Source organism: Nomascus leucogenys, chromosome 6, assembly GCF_006542625.1.
Source record: "Nomascus leucogenys isolate Asia chromosome 6, Asia_NLE_v1, whole genome shotgun sequence".
Classification (NCBI taxonomy): domain Eukaryota; kingdom Metazoa; phylum Chordata; class Mammalia; order Primates; family Hylobatidae; genus Nomascus; species Nomascus leucogenys.
The window spans coordinates 54,187,666-54,202,778 of record NC_044386.1 but is presented as its reverse complement, the minus strand read 5'-3'; positions in this window follow the sequence as shown (position 1 = coordinate 54,202,778).

Below are 15,113 nucleotides of genomic sequence, written 5' to 3'. Positions count from 1 at the left end.
AGGAAGGAGTGGAGGGCTGCTGAGGTGACAGGGTGTGGTCTGTGAGGGAGCGGACGAACCCGGAGAAGAGAGCAGAGAGACCCACCAGGACTAGGAGGCAGCGGGGAGCGTGCCTGCGTCGCTCGGAGCGGTGACAGCAAGGAGCGCAGCGCTGGGGCCGGGCGGCAAGGGGAGTTTCCAGTCCTCGATAAGTGGAGTCCCTGCTCTGCGCTGCGCCAGCGCCTTCCGCCTGGGCCCGCGGTGCCAGACACCTGCCGAGTCCGAAGCGGGAGTCAGGCTGAGCCTTCGGCCCCCAAGTAAGTCTTCCCCTTTCTCTCCATTTCTCCTCCGTCGCCTCTACTTCTTTATCTGCGAAGCGAGGAGCTGCTGACGGAGGTTGTGCGCGAAAAGCGCGCCGGGGAGCTCTGGCGGCGTCCAGGATGCTCCAGCCTCCGGGCGCGCCGCGGCCGGCGCAGGGACCCGACCACGAGGCCCGCCGCCCGGTTCGCGTGCGCAACATGGCCCGAGGCGGCGGCAGAGTTGTTGGCACTGATAAGACCCGTCTTTTGTGTCTTGCCCGATCCCAGAGCCGTGCCAGGCCGGGGGGAGGGAGCGGAAGCCACTTTATGGCTCCTGGCCCCACCTCTTGCCCCCACCTCAAATCCTCCGGGATTTCAAAATGCCGCGGACTCGGCCGCAAGTGAGCGCCAAACCCTCAAGCTGGGCGAGTTGGATCCGGGTGGGCAGCCGGCTGAACCGCCACGCCGGCCCGCTTTTTTTATTTTCTTTTTAGATACGGCATCTAATTGGTGGGTGCTGGGAGGCAGGGCTGGCTGGGTGAGCACGAGTACCTGGGTGTAGGGAACGACATACCTTCTTGCTTTCCTTGGGGTTTAGAGGGGAAGGGGTGGGGGCACCTAGAGCCCCGAAGCCCGGAGCGTCCCGCGCTAGCGGGCTTGCGTGCGGCCGGCGAGCAGGCGTTCGCTGGGTGGGTCCCTTGTCTGGCTCATTGTTCGCGGTGACTGTTCTTGGGGCCAGGCTGAGCGACACAGACACCGCTCACCGGGCTGTAAATAAAAGTGACGACTTGGAGGAGTGGGGGTCAAGGCTGCCGGGAGGGAAAAGGCTTGCCCATTTTAGAAACCGACTTCGAGCTCGGAAAAGCAAACGTAGTCGACAGAGAAAACCGCTCCTGAGTGCGAAACTTAGATCCGACTCTAATTCACAGAGACAGCCTAGTAAATTAAACCCTCAGAAACAGGGCACGGTATTTCCCCCGTTGAAATTGTTTTCAGAGTAACGAAGATGGAGTTTTAAGTGTTATTGACAGCTGGCCGCTTTCTCTTGCTAGCACCTGTTTCTCTTAAAGATTCCTGGGTGGGGTTTATTTTTTCGCCCCCTCCCTCCTTTTTTTAGAATGTGCACTTATTCCATTTGTGCCTTCAGCTAGTCGAATTGCATGGTTCTGGGAGGAGAATCCATTTTTGAAAGCAAAGTGCAATTTCCACTCTACAAATGGCCAAGCACTGGTGTAGACGTCCATTGCTCCCCCACCCTGGCCGCATGCTAACATTCATGGAGGCAGACATGTGTACCCAGAATCAGAGGGAGCCGGTTATCCTCAGTTGGAGATCCCAAAAGACTTCTGCATACAGTTCCTTTCGCTGGATGGTAGATACTCTTATTTGACTTTCTTCCATTCTTTAAATTACAATGGTATCACCTGTTCATGGTGTCTGTTCCTTAGCCCACTACAAAGGAGGATACATTTTGCTGGGAAAAAATGCTCTTTCTTTTTCTGAGGTCCGTGGGTAGTATTCAGAATAAGCTCTTGACAAAAGAAATTATTAAATTATTATGATTTCTTATATATGTGTGTATATATAAATATATATACAAATTTACAATATTGTCTACAAATATACAATATTTGTATATATATGTGTGTATGTATGTATGTGTGTATGTGTATATATATGTATGTGCATATATATATGTATGTGCATATATATATATATATATATATATATATATATATATAGTATTTGTAGCTGGTCGTAAATCCCAGTAGTTACTAATGCACCCAACTGACCTGGTTATATTTCACTTTGACATCCCTGATGGACTTGCTAAGTGTAACAATCTGATGAAGCCTGGAGTTCCAGCCCTCAGGAGAAGTACTTAACATGAACACCTCTCTATGACGGCAGTCTGATTCCACAGGGAAAAACCATGCAGTGGGAGTGTTGTTTAGGGTATGGAAAGCTGTATGATTTATTCCAAGGAGAGAAGAGAGAGTTAGGTAGAAGAAAATAAAAACGGAAACTGGGTAGGCATCCAGACCATACTCACGGTTCGACAAATATATATGTGGAAAAGTATATTTATTGTGTTCTCTCCTTCTCTTTTATCATAATGTTTATAACCTTAATGCTTTCATAGCAGCATTTGTACCTCTTGTTTTTTTTTCTTTGCTTAAAAACTATTATATTTTCAACTCTATTATTTTACATTTTTAATGCCATTCGTGCCCACTGAATGCATTGGATTATCTTTTCAATTGTTCTTTTGTCTACTTGTATACCATGTCCAACTTAGTACAGGACCACATGAGCAATGAATCAACCAGGTTCTAATGAAGATTAAGACATGAAAAGTATTCACAGCTATGTATAAACTGTACACTCATTTAACCATCTTCCCACATGACCAATTTTAGCTAGTAGCTTGTTCATCTTCTGAAGTCTCCAGACTCCAAATTCTTACCCAGATTGATTACTGCACTAAATCTTGATTGTGCAAAGAACAGAACTTAATTATTTTGGTCTCATTTATCAGTTAGCAGTATTTAGTGCTGCCAAGATAATTATATCATTGAAGTATGCATGACTTTAAAATATGTTGAAAAAGGTCTTTCTAAACTTGTTCATAAAGAAAAAAAACGTCCTTGTGAAGCCATAATTTCACTGCTGTAGGCCCCCTGGCCATTCGCGTTTATTGAGTTTACTCTTCCACATGAAGAATGAACCATTGTTTTGTTGTCTAGGAACTGAAGGAAGATGGAAAGGGGGCATAGAAAATGAAGCACTTGTAAATGTTATTATTTTCTGTATTTGGAAAATAAATATTTTTAAGTAAATAACGATTATCTTCTTAAAGGTACACTAAAACCTTATTAAGGGATCTGAGAAAAAAAGAATTTTCAAAATAGAAATGCTAGCTGCTTCTAAATATTCACAAAAGGTTGGTGTTTACAAACACATGTATTTTTGAACCAATCTCAAGATTTTTATGTCTTTCTATGGAATTATGAAGTGTTATTCAATTATTGTTGTTAAAACATTGAAATCTCATCAAAACTTATATTTAAATATACTGTCTTTTTGCAAGTGCTTTAATTGTAATAGCCTGTTTGTTGAGATTAAAAAGAACATCATTGATGTCATGGTGTGCTTTGCATCTTAAAATAGTAGCTAATGAATTACAAACATTCATTACTCAACAACCACTTGCTGAAATTTCTCAGGACCCCCAAATAGAGATTTATTTGTACTATATACTATCATTCATGCCCTTGCTGAGTTTATGTTGATACCCTTTTCTTCTTCAAAATTAATTGCCTTTTAAATTAATACTATGTTGGGTCTGACTCTTTTGTTATTTTTCTCCTATGTCATACATTTATGTGCAAATATCTTCAGCATTGTCTGGTTAGAGAACTTACTGTTGAAAACATGTGGGAATTTGTGGGGGGAGGGGTGAAGAGAGAAGGAGAACAACTTTTATTAAACCTGGAGTCAGGACTTAGGAAAAGAAGGGCAAGTTTCATTTTATAAAATTCACTGAGGAATTTGTCTTTGACCTTTAAAAGTCCGAGCTGTGTAGTACATAATATACATTTGGGTAAGTCAGGCACTAACTTCATATAGCATAAGGCAAAATAAGAGAGTTTCATGGTGCCTTTGCTTTGTTACATTTGAATGGTGGCTTTAATTCCACTCACTTTTTTATTTTTGGGGGGTGCTGTTCTATTTATGTAAAAATGGAAATCGTCAGTGTTTATTTTGGGAACATTTTATTTTAAAAGCTTAGTTTCTTCTATGAGTTTAGCTCTTATTAAATGTTTACTATGAAAGATGATGTTTGATTCAGTTTTCATAACTAAATGCAACTAGAAACACATTGATTAAGTGATTCAAATAAGCCCATTTAAATACTAAATTTAGTCTTCTCTTTCGCAAGCTATTGTGAAGAAAATGTTTTGAATTAGATTTTTATTTTAATAACCAATATTCATTTATATTTCCTGTAACGTGAAGACTTAACATTAATGGGTAATAAAAATGAAACATTTGTGAAATGAGATATAAGACAATACAAATTAATGATTGTGTGTACTCTTGATACCTAGCTTTTTTTCTGATAAATTAGTATTTTTAATCTCGGGGTAATGTAGATTTCTTAACTGATCACATTTTCTTTTTGCTTTAGGCACAAGAAAGCTCAGAGCCCACGGGAGATTTAATTTATTAGTCATATAAGACTTATTGGAATGAATATATGTGTTATCTTTCCAAATGACCTTATTTTATTCTACTTATGTATACAATTTCTCTATCATAATGTCTTGTTTTTGTTTTTCACTTGTGGAAGAAGGCAGATCATCAAGGTTGATATGAATAAGTGTTTAGAAGTACAATCAAGCCTGCAAGTAGTTATTAAGGTCTAATATTGCAAATGCTGAGGTGACATGAGACAAAGGAGGCATGATTTCTGATCTAAAGATACTTGTGTTCTGGCTGGGTGGAGAAGCCATAAAATCCTAAGGAATTAGCTCAAAGTAAGTCAACATGTGCATACATCTGTTGCACCAAAATGAAAGCCCAACCCTGACTTTAATGACATTCAGTTTCTAGAAAAACACTATTATAGCACCAATCAGAAAACCCAAGTAACCAAATCTTTTAATTTTCTGGGTACACTAAAACTTAAGTAGTCTGAGGATATCAGGGTGGAAATAAATGTGGAAAAAGTTATTGTGATTCCATGGTAGTGGAAACTCCCATACACTTCTCTTTCCGTTTCTCTTTCTCTTTTCCTCTCTTCTCTTTCTTGATTCCTCTGTCTCTCTATCACTGGCTTTCCCCTTGCTACCCTGGCAGACCTGATTGACAGGTGTGACAATTCCCATGGCAAGCTAATCCCACCAGGCTGGCAGCTTTTGAAATTTCTGTCTATGTAAATACAGTATTTGTTCTAAGTACCACACTTAAATACAGTAGTTACGTTTAAGCACCCACAGGTTGTTTCTCATTGTATTTGAATCAACCACCATTTTCAGCTCTTAGAAGGGACCACCCACAAAACTGTACTCTTTGTAGAAAAACTCAGGGAGAAAAACACAAAATAAAATAAAATGAAGCAAAAAGTTGAGAGAAAAAAACCACAAAACTAAATTATCACTAAATTATCGACCCAAGGAGGCATGTTTAGGCTAAGGCCGAACACTCTGAATTAAACTTCCAAATCTAACCAGCTACCTCTAGATGTAAACCTGATTTTCATCTTCTCTATCACCCACATAGACATGACTTTTTTTCAGACATCTTGATTACAGTTAATGTTTAAATAGCTTAAAGTCTAAAATGCAGATGTGTTGTCTTGAACTGAAACGAGCTATCAGACAATGATAAATAATGATCATTTAAACTTGGCCTTTTAAAAAGCACATTGGATACAATAAAAATCAGTGTATTAGTACACTAAATGTGCTTCCAATTATGATATAAATAGTGCATAAAGCTTTAAAATTTTCATCAAATTAATGTATCACTGACATGCAAATTAACTACTGACATCTATGGTGTATGCCATGTGATGATTTCTAATTGGCAAGTGAACCTCAGAGGATTATTTATAGATTACATTGCAACAAAGTGATGGAGTAAATTCGCATTGTGCGGCTCAATTCAAATTGGTGTTTGAGCCTTGATTCTCTTCACTTTTTCACACCCCTTTTGATCTCCAAAGGCTCTCAGAAATAAGCTAGCTAAGGTGCGAAATATCTAATTAATAACATTTGGGCAGAGAATTTGTCTTCAAATGACCCCTAAGAGATTTGGAGACCAGTTAATATCCCTCACTAGCTTGTTCAGGTATGAATAACTCTTGGGGCTCTGAGTTTGAACTCCAAGATTTGGTAACATCCATTTCCATCCAGAGCACATAAGATAAATGTTCACACAGGAAAAGTGAGGAGGAAACTTGAAAATTTACCAAGTGAATTAATTTTTAAGAATAGCTGCTTCTAAGGATCTAAGTGGAAATCCTATTTTATTCTCCAATAGCAATCGAGGCTTCTTTTATCTTTACTTTCCATTACAATTTGTGTATGAAGAATGCAGTGAGAGAATTATAATGTATCTGCGATTCCCATACTATGTTACTAGCTCCAAGTTTGGCCTTTCTTTATTCCATGTCCGTGTCTCCCTAAAGGTAGAATGACCAAATAAAAAATGAAGAAGTAAGTCCATTTATTCTGAACACTTTCATTTATTATGTGTTTTATACATGACCTCATGAGGCAAAGATACATTAGTGTAAATTCCTGCTTACAAAGATTTAACTTATTAAATAACTTTATAATGTATTAACCTTTTAGATATTTTCTTCATACTATATCCATGCTGGAACTTAGCCTACCAAATTGGTTAAATGTCTATCTTTTCTTAAAGATTTGTTAAAAAGAAATTCTCTTTTTGAAGGAATCTCCATAGCTGGGTTTAAACTTGACATCCTTGATTGGGTGAGGTGGCTCACACCTGTAATCGCAGAACTTTGGGAGGCTGAGATGAAAGGACTGGTTGAGCCCAGGAGTTCCAAACCAGCTCTGGCAACATATGGAGACCCTGTCTCTATAAATAATAATAGTAATAATAGCTGGGTGCAGTCATGCACGCCTGTACTCCCTGTAAGTTGAGAGGCTGAAGTGGGAGGAACTCTCCGGGCCTGGGAGTTTGAGGCTGCAGAGAGCCGTGATTGTACCACTGCACTCTAGACTGGGCAACAGAGTGATACCCTGTCTCAAAACGTATATATATATATATACATAATTGATATTCTTTTTGTAAGAGCTTGTGTTTGTGGTGTGTTTTATAGTTTATATTGAAATCATGAAAATATCTAGACAATCTAAAAAATATATACAAATACAGTATTTATTATAAGTATTACTATCATCCTAAAGCTGAGGAGATAAACTAAATATTGGATATAAGCAACAAATGGAAGTGAATACTTGTGTTATTTTTAACACTTTTGAATAATTTGTTCTTAGGCCTGTTACCTTTTATGGAAAGGTGCCTTTGCTAGTAATGAGGCCATGGCGTGGGTATGATCAAGGCATTTGATTTCTTGCTGATAAAGGTTTATAAGGAAATTTATCATTTGATTAGGAAACCTCACTTAATTTCATTAATAAACATTGAATGAGGACTTACCATGTCCCAGGTATTGAAATAAGAAATAAGTATTAAAAAGAAAAGGTCCCTGCTCTGAAGGTATTTAGAATACAATGAAAAATTAAAGGTATCAAATAAATGTGTAGATGAAATCATACATATTACAGGATGTTGGAGCTATAATGAAGGGTGTATGTCTCAACTTAGGAGATGGTATAGAAAAGCTTAATGGGAGAGTTGAAGCTAAAAGTCAGGTATAAATTTTGCAGGTGAAGAAGCAGTAGATAGTAGTCTCTGTTACAGAGTTGCTGGAGAGAAGGCAGAAAAGTGAGGCACAGATGGAGAATCAAGAAAGTCCAGCAGCAAGTATCATACATTAGACTAAGGTTATCATAGCACTCTGGACCAGAGATGAAGATTTAGAAGTGTAATCCTGAATCCAACATTCTTATACTTTGCCTACATCCATGAAGCTGAACATATCTAAGGGAAATACATAACCATGGTGTCATTTCATACTCACTAATCTTAACTATGTTCTTAAGGTTATCAGGTGATTTTACTGTGCTTCCTGAGTCTATATGATACTTTCTCCTCTCTCCTTAAACACTCAGTACCTCTGTCTACACCCTCACTCTCAGATGAAGGCCATGCTTCCTATTCACTGATAAAATGGAGAACATCAGAAAGGAACTTCCACTGAGATTCACAGCCACATCTATCCATCTACCAGCACCTGCTCCCACATAATCTACCTTCTTGCAAGTTTTCTCACAGAGCCCTGGTGGATTTTTAACAGTTGTATCTTAGTAGAATGCAATGTAGAAATGGGTAAATTCATTGGCAAATTGAAAAAGACTATTCCCTTAGACCTAGAACTTCTATTTTTATTTGTTTAACCTTAGGAAATAATCTGGGTTTCAGTCAAAAATTTATATAAAGGAAGTTTATATAAATTTATATAAAGAATAATGTAAAATTAGAAACAATACATCTGCCCAAAGATGGGAAAAAAGCATGTTTATCATTATTAAAAACAATTTTTTCAAAGAATAACTATTGATAAGGTAAAAATGAATGATATAGTGTAAAAAGAAAAATAAAACAATACTATACATAGTATATCTTACAATGTTATGATTGTACATAGAAATGACCAGAAAAATGAACATGTTAAAAGGCTGCCCTATCAGATATTGAAATGGAAATCGTTCTGTGTAGCAAATCTATTGAAGATATACTCATCTTGGAAGAGACAACTTGATGGGAAGATTCTGGCCACACAGAAAATGTCTACTGAATAGACACAATAGAAAAATCACAATAGAGAAAAATATTGTCCTGTTTCCAGCAGGCATTTCTCTTACCTAGCATATCCAATCCACCAAATTTCATAGAATTAACTGCTAAAAGACATGACAAATTAACTTAATTCTTGCCATCTCCACTGCTATCCTTCTGGTCTAAGAAACCATCATTTTGGGCCTGGATCATTGCCTTATCTCCCAGCAGTTTCCTCTCACGCTTGCCCTAGTAGAAACAAACATCTGAGAGGCCATATTGCATGGTGTTTGAAGCATGGACCCCATGGATGGGCTGTCTGAGTACAAGTCCCAGAGCTTTCCCTTAATAGCTGTGAGACTTGGGGCAGGTTACTTCTCTTCCATTTTCCCATCAATAAAATTGACGATATTAATACATATCTTGTAAGGTTGTTATGAGGATCAAATGAGTATCCCTAATATGAAAATACAAAATACGAAATCCTCCAAAATCTGCAACTTTTTGAGCACAGACATGACGCTCACATGAAATGCTCATTGGAGCATTTTGGATTTCAGATTTTCAGATTAGGGATGCTGAATTTGTAAGTCTACTGCAAATATTCCAAAATCACCACAAAAAATCTAAAATCTGAAACACTTCTAATCTCAAGAATAAGGAATTCTGAACCTTATTTTTAGCTGTTTGTCAAGGCCGAAATTAGATTATACTCTTCTCTGCTTAAAACCATCCAAAGGCTTCTCATTACACTTTGAATGGAATCCTTATAGTCACATACATCAGCTTCAATTCTCGCCACTCTCTGCTCCCTTGGTATTTCTATGAAAACAAAAACAAAAACAAAACTCTTCTTCTGTCACAGGGCCTTTGTGCATGCTGTTCCCTTTATCTGGGACACTTTTATTGACTCTTCATAGCTTCTTCCTGCCCTTCATGTCTCTAGCTCTGCCTTCTCCTTGAAGAGCCTGTCCAGGACTTCTATTAATCTACAGAATATCTCTTACTCTTTTTATTCACTCTTTATTCCTTATTGTCTCTTTAATAGACCTTATCTCAATTTGAGCTTTTCTTTTGTTTGGTTAACTCTTTTCCCCTCTATTTCATGACTAGATTTTAAATTCTGTGAAACAAGGATAATGTCTGTTGTGATTACATTTGTTTCCCTTAATACTTAACAGAGAGTACAGCATATGGTAGACAACTAAATAAATATTGGGTGACTGGGTAGGTGGATGGATGGATGGGTAGATGGGTGGATGGGTGGATGGATGATTGGTTTGGTTGGCTGGCTGAGATTCTTACTATTAAGATCATGGAATTGTATTTCTGAGAGAAGCTAACTTAATATTACAAGGTCAAATATATATGTCATATATATGTCACTAAGGAGATACAGAAGGTTAAGTTATTAACACTCCTTATCATTTACTTCTGGTACCTAATGTCTTAAAAACGCTTGTCAAAACACAGGTGCATTTTGAAAGAGTTAGAGAGTTTGCGAAGGAGAGTGGGGAGGTAAGTGGACTGGGGGCCTCTAGACTTGAAGATACTTCAGGCCAGGGCAGACCTATGGGAAACTGCAGTGTGGGGGCTAGGGAGTGGGCAGAGTTGAGGTGAAAGTATTAAGGTGTTGATAGTCCAGGCATTCAAGAGGAAGTATCAGATCAGCATTTCACAAAGAACCAGGTCAAAAATACTACATAAAGTAACTTCTTAACTTCTTAGCTTTAGAGAATGTTCAGTAGAGCCTTGCACACACAGTACCAAAATATGTGAATGAAAGATTTGTCTAGGAAATTACACTAGTTACCTGATGTTGTGACATAAAAACAAAACTGTTTTCTTTCTTTGACTCAGCCAGTTTTTAAAATGGTCGTCAGTCAACTGGAGTATGTGTATATGTAAGTGTCTCTATCTTAACAGACAAACTTTTTGTTCCACATAGGAAGATACTCATATGGAAGATGTTTTCATGTACTGCTTTTTATCATGAAAGTATAAAGGCGTGGAAAGTTTTGTGTTGAATGATATTCTCTTTGTCTTACCAGGAGGTGTCACTACAGCTCACTCAAACTTAACTAGTGCATTCTATAGGGCCCAACCGGTGTCAGCACTTACCAGAATAGCATTACCTGCCTACCAAGTTCTCCACCAAGTTACGTAAAGGAAATTTAATGAAAAAATCACTTCCAGATGCCTGTTTCTCCTCTATACAAATATTCTTATCATTAATTACCTGAAACTTAAAAACTTGTTTAATATTCTAGAAACAAATGGCAATTTTACTTTCCTTTGAGTGTTGAGTGGGGACAGTGGAGAAAAAAAGAGCAGAATAAAAAGAGGAAAGATGGACACAGAGAAACATGAAAAGAAGGGTGAAACAGAAGTGTTTCCAGTGACAATGTGCTGCGTGAAGACCCCAGAGCACATTGCTTTATCTCCTAGGACTGCATCATCCGTTCCCTGCCCTTTATCTCTGCCCAGATAAGTCTAACTTTCTCTGCCAGAGATGGGATAATTAGAACAAAAATGATTATCTGGTGTTGAGCTAATATACTCTCACAGCTCTTTGACATGTATAATTTTCTATCTCCCCCGATAACATTATAAAATAGGTACTAATACAAAATTTTCCAGGGGAAGAAAATGAAAATTAGAAAGTTTGCATGATTTGCGGTTATAATTGTGTATTTTACCATGGACTTACCAGATGTCAAAACCACACTGTTATTCTTTTCATGATGCCTCTAAAGGATCACTCTCATGGGAGACTTTCCTAATGTCCTTTAACCCCTCACCCTGACCAATTTAGGTATCTCTTCTTGGGGTTCCACTGCATCTGGTGCTCACTGTGTGTGAACACTCATCCTGAATGAGCACAGCCTTCTATTTTCTTGTCTACCTCTTCATCCAGAGTCTGAGCACTTTGAGGATGGACACGATGTCTTTTTGAAAGAACAGAATATGAGACCCCCATTAACTGGATGGGTGAGTAAGAGGAAAGGCTCACCTACAGTGGGGATTCAATGTGGGTGAGGGTGTGGATGAAAGACAGCAGAGAAAGCAAGGACCCCCCAGGCCACCTGCCTTCACGCACCGCCACTGGCCTCAGGTGCTCCACAGCAACTTATCAATGAAGGGGAAAGTTTCAGATTTTTTTTTTTTTTTTTGGAGACGTGAGAACAGGGTTAACCACCCAAGAAGCAGGTGATATTCATCCAGCATAGCCCACACATTGTAGGTCCACTAGGACTGGAGGGAAGTAACTGGCATCTGAGGAGCTATGTGTTCTGCTGTCCTCCAGGTGGCAGCATGGCCCAGCTGTTGGAGACAAGCTCAGTTCTTGGACATCCCTAATGCTGCCAGACTCAGAACTGTTCTCAGGGCGTTTAGTGCCCTGGGAATGATTAATGGCTCTGCCCGTTCACTGCACCCGGAGGGTAATTGAGCCTGCAATATTTTGGAGGCTGCAGAGAGGCTTTCTGAGCCACTGTCTGATAGAAGGGGCTGCAACATTTTGGACATTATATCCCTTGGGAGACCTCCTGGAGGACATTTGTGTGCCAAAAGAGATCTTTGGCAGAACTCTTTAAAGAGGAAGAAAGATAGCCCCCCTAAAATATGGGGAAATTGAGCAGTTTTAATGTTTTTTCAGAAATTTGGTTTGCTATATGTTCTATATTCTTTTTTCCTTCTTTGGTTCTAAAATAATATTCCTTTCTACCTGACTTAAAGCAAATCCTTTGGAAGGTAGCTTATGTTAATTGACTGAGTATTTTGAAAGCATGCAGGCAGAGCTATGTAAAATGTCTTAATTTGAATCAGCGCTAAGCCCTTTCATATTGTAAGCTGAGGTATTTAAAAGTAAGATGATTGGAAATTTCTAAAGTTGCACACGATTCAAGAGAATGCGAAACATGTTAGAATGAGCTACTGGCACGAGGCTACAGCATCCATTTATTCTCAATATACACATAATATCAATTATAGAAGACAACCAACAAAAGATCTCAAGCTTGTCGGGTTGGGTTTGTGTGACTGCTTCTTTTCATTAGAATTTTGAGTAACTGGGAAAAATGCCAGATTCTGAATGGTTTCTTGAACAGGATATACTAGGAGATCTTAGCACTGTTAAGAAGAAAAATCACATATAAATTCAGAAAACCTTTGCTCATCTATGTGGCCAAATGGGGAATCTAACCCTCCCGCTTTCTGTAGTTTGGATTTAAGTACCTGTGGTGGTGGTTTTGTAGCTTCTTCTGTGGATTCTTTAATATCACTTTGGTACTTTTAAGAACAGTTGTTCTTCCCTAACCTGTGATATTTTACTCTCCATCATAGAAGAGTCTCTCCTCCTAGCCTGTGATGATTTAAAGCTGTACCCTATATAGGAGGTTATCTTCCAGATGTTTAGAGAGCCAAACTTAACTGGTTCTCTGTGTGCTAACACTTTTAAGTTTTCACAGGCAGTGAGTTTAAGGTCTTTAAATCATTGGAATAGAGTAGAAAATCAGAACAATTAGGATGGCCTCTCAAATTCTATTTTTAAATTAGATTACAGATGTGCATATACTGCTATTCTATCTTGCCTTGCTTTGTTAAATTTATCTCAAAGGTTGAACTTGCAAGTGTCCTTTTTTTTGTAATGAAGACCTAGGCTAAAGATTGAAAGAAAGGAGTGGAGAGGGAGAATTAATTGAAATTAATCTGCAATAGTTCATTCATAGCCTCTAATTTAACTACAACAACAAAATTAGTGGGAAAAAAAAATTCTAGCATTAAGTCTTGTTTGATGATTCATGACTCACTGAAGGGCTTTACTGAGCCTACCAGTTTCTTTGGCTGTTTTGGATAATTTATCAGAAATGTCTTGAAATGATTTCTTGATATAGAGATCTGTATTCCCATACCATCATTAATTATTGCACTGTTTAATATATACACACTATGGAGTACTCTAAGTATTATTGTTTATATTTCTTATCTTTTTGCTAATTTTTCAAAATATAATTACAAATTCTTTCCTGTGTCATATTTGTAAACTAATAATAATTTTTGGATATATTTAAATCATTTCCTTGGGGAGTCAAATGGCTTACTGTCTAGAAAAGGACAGAGTTGGCATTACCTGACACATGTAACATAATGCCCTCCAACTTCATCCGTGTTGTTGAGAATTACAGATTTTCCTTATTTTTTTGTGGCTGAATGGTATTCCATTGTGTATACACCTCATGATCCCACTCACATGTGGAATGTAAAAAAATTTGATCTCTTAGATGTAGAGAGTAGGATGGTGGTTACCAGGGGTTGGTGCAGAGGGTGGGAAGATCTTGGTCAAAGGATATAAAATTTCAGTTAGACAGGAGGAATAGGTTCAAGAAATCTATTGTACAAACGGTGACTATAGTTAATATACTGTATTCTTGAAAATTGCTGAGGGCGGATTTTAAATGTTCTCACTAGAAAATATGACAACTCTGTGAGGTAATGCATATGTTGGTTGGCTTGATTATACCATTCAAAGTATATATTTTTCAGGATTTGATATTGTGCAATATAAATATATATAATTTTATCTGTCAATTAAAAAAATAAAATGAGATATGGTTCCGATTGTGTCTAAGATCATGTTGTTTCCTAAAGACAGAGCTCTAAGAAAGTGGATTAGGTGAAAACAATAACAGTTTGGCCTCCTCCTCTGCTTAGAAGGGCTCCTGTGTTGTGTAACTCCCAAGTGAATCTTTCACACCGAGGGTGGACCAAGCAGGGACCTGGATTCACACTTGCAATTGGATGAGATTTTTTTTTTCTTTTATTTGGGGAGGATAAGGGTTAATTAGTAAGCAAGAGAGCCAGGATTCAAATTTAACTTTTTCTAAACCCAAAGCCCAAGATTTTCATTCTACTTCCTTGACACCAATATTTTTGACAAACTGTTCGCAGCAAAGGATCACAAAATTATACAGTGAGAGGAGAGAGGACACGTGTACGTCAATATGTTTTTGTGCTTCTCTGAAACACCTAAAGGAAGAGATTTCAATGGGTACAGTTCGGAGTCCTTTCCTGGGAAGGAACTTCCCTTAAAAAGTATCAGTCTGAGGACTAAACAGGAGAAAGGAAGATGTGGAAGAGAAAAACATTGACAACTACTTCACACGTTTCCCCTATTGGTTTTGCCTTTGTGCCTCAGCATCAGCAATAAGTAATTGAGCTTTAAGATGATTAAAAGCTTCTGTATGTAAGTCCACTTGTTTGTTTATCTATTTTTGTCTCATTATTTCTAGTCTTCCCACAAAATATTTGAGGAGCAAATCTGTTAGGATAGTTAAATAGACCTATTGTAATGAAGAGGTTTATATTAAGGTGGAGAAGAAAGTTATGAAAACA